At 55.9% G+C, this 2,500-nt stretch overlaps 1 non-coding gene across 1 annotated transcript in view; it reads right to left on the bottom strand.

The window, feature by feature from the left end:
• LOC126147306 (small subunit ribosomal RNA) overlaps positions 1-368 on the bottom strand; it is a 1,909-nt gene extending 1,541 nt beyond the window's left edge. The window contains exon 1 of the ribosomal RNA XR_007530163.1: positions 1-368. This exon is cut by the window's left edge and continues 1,541 nt beyond it. This is a non-coding gene — a ribosomal RNA (small subunit ribosomal RNA).
• Between the last annotated feature and the right edge of the window lie 2,132 nt (positions 369-2,500).

Here is a 2,500-nt window from a genome sequence, read left to right as displayed (position 1 = left end):
ACAACCATGGTAGGCGCAGAACCTACCATCGACAGTTGATAAGGCAGACATTTGAAAGATGCGTCGCCGGTACGAGGACCGTGCGATCAGCCCAAAGTTATTCAGAGTCACCAAGGCAAACGGACCGGACGAGCCGACCGATTGGTTTTGATCTAATAAAAGCGTCCCTTCCATCTCTGGTCGGGACTCTGTTTGCATGTATTAGCTCTAGAATTACCACAGTTATCCAAGTAACGTGGGTACGATCTAAGGAACCATAACTGATTTAATGAGCCATTCGCGGTTTCACCTTAATGCGGCTTGTACTGAGACATGCATGGCTTAATCTTTGAGACAAGCATATGACTACTGGCAGGATCAACCAGGGAGCTGCGTCAACTAGAGCTGAGCAGCCGGCCGCCCGGGAGTGTGTCCCAGAGGCCCGCGCGAACACGCAAGCGTCCGCTCAATTATTCTGCAAACAGGAGGAGGCTGAGCTCCCCTGCACAATACACCTCGAAACCCTCTCAGGTCCCGGCGGCGCGCAGCGCCGTCCTAAGTACTTGGTCGGGTTCGAGAGAGGCGCAATCGCCCGGAGTTAGGCGAGTAGACGCTTTAGGTGCGACCACCCGTGCTCCCAACTGAGCTTGCCGCTGCCGACAGAGGCCCGGGAGCGTGCTGTCGTGGCATTGCCGGCGGGAGACAACACGCGCCACCTACGGTGACCGGCAGCTCCAACGCCAGCGCCACAGAAGGGCAAAGGCCCCACGTGGGTGCCGAAGCGAACTCTCCCAGCACAGCGCACGTGCCAACACGTCTGCACAACTGCGATACAAACCACCAGCGAGAACCGCTGGGGCGACCGAGCAGCAGACGGCGTCGCGGCGCCGAGTGCCGGGCGGCGGCGCATCCTCAACGCACACAGTCCTCAATCGGACCAGCACACTGCAGATGTCCACCGCGCTTCGCACCGGGCCGGCGAGGACCCACTTTGGCTGCACGGCGCCGCGCGCAGGGTGCCCCGGCGCGCAGCTGCGCCGCCTGCCGCGTCCGTCGGCCGGCGCGCCTGCCACTGGGCGCCCCCACCAGCCGGCTGTAGCGCGTGCGCCCACGCACCGCGCGGCCAGCACGCCGGGCGGCCCCCCCTCACCGGCCGGGGACAGTCCCACCCACCCACAGCCGCGTATCGCTTCACACCCAGATTCACATTCACGTTCGTTGGTATGGTGGGGACCGCTTCGTAGCTGTACCGATCGTTGCCCTCACAGATGTACCTCCAGCAAGGACAACCGCACCACAACGGGTTACCAGTTGTTCATTTGCGTAACGTCACCAGTAAACGTACACGTCCATCCCCGTTTGCAAAGTCAACTATTATTGCATGCCTGCCTGTCAGGTGTCAAGACACACTACATCCGCTCACATCCACGCAACAAAATGTGCCCGACTAGAGGGCACGTGGAAGGTGCCCCCGTACGTATGCGATGTCCACTGCGCGACCAACTGTCAACCGGCCTCTGTAGCATGTCGCAGATGTGGAACGCGGGGCACCGTGCTATCACATTGTGTGAGAAGAGACTACTACGTCTGCATACACGCGCCACTACATGAACAGACGGCTCATGCTGATCGCCATCCACTGCGTCCATTACTCCCACACGTCTCTATGGCGTACCACACTGCAATGCAGCTGTTATGGGGAGATGACACGTAGCTGTGTACACAACATTCTGAGCGGGTTGCGGTTGGACAATACATTACTGTAACGTGTCATATGCCAATTACAGAGCAGGGTAAGGCACAACTTGGGTTAGGTTAAGGCACAACTTGGGTTAGGTTAAGGCACAACTTGGGTTAGGTTAAGGCACAACTTGGGTTAGGTTAAGGCACAACTTGGGTTAGGTTAAGGCACAACTTGGGTTAGGTTAAGGCACAACTTGGGTTAGGTTAAGGCACAACTTGGGTTAGGTTAAGGCACAACTTGGGTTAGGTTAAGGCACAACGTGGGTTAGGTTAAGGCACAACGTGGGTTAGGTTAAGGCACAACGTGGGTTAGGTTAAGGCACAACGTGGGTTAGGTTAAGGCACAACGTGGGTTAGGTTAAGGCACAACGTGGGTTAGGTTAAGGCACAACGTGGGTTAGGTTAAGGCACAACGTGGGTTAGGTTAAGGCACAACGTGGGTTAGGTTAAGGCACAACGTGGGTTAGGTTAAGGCACAACGTGGGTTAGGTTAAGGCACAACGTGGGTTAGGTTAAGGCACAACTTGGGGGTAGATTGCGGTGCAAATTGCGTTACATTGCGGTGCAAATTGCGTTACATTGCGGTGCAAATTGCGTTACATTGCGGTGCAAATTGCGTTACATTGCGGTGCAAATTGCGTTACATTGCGGTGCAAATTGCGTTACATTGCGGTGCAAATTGCGTTACATTGCGGTGCAAATTGCGTTACATTGCGGTGCAAATTGCGTTACATTGCGGTGCAAATTGCGTTACATTGCGGTGCAAATTGCGTTACAT

Source organism: Schistocerca cancellata, unplaced genomic scaffold (assembly GCF_023864275.1).
Source record: "Schistocerca cancellata isolate TAMUIC-IGC-003103 unplaced genomic scaffold, iqSchCanc2.1 HiC_scaffold_852, whole genome shotgun sequence".
Classification (NCBI taxonomy): domain Eukaryota; kingdom Metazoa; phylum Arthropoda; class Insecta; order Orthoptera; family Acrididae; genus Schistocerca; species Schistocerca cancellata.
This window is presented reverse-complemented; position numbering and strand designations above follow the sequence as displayed.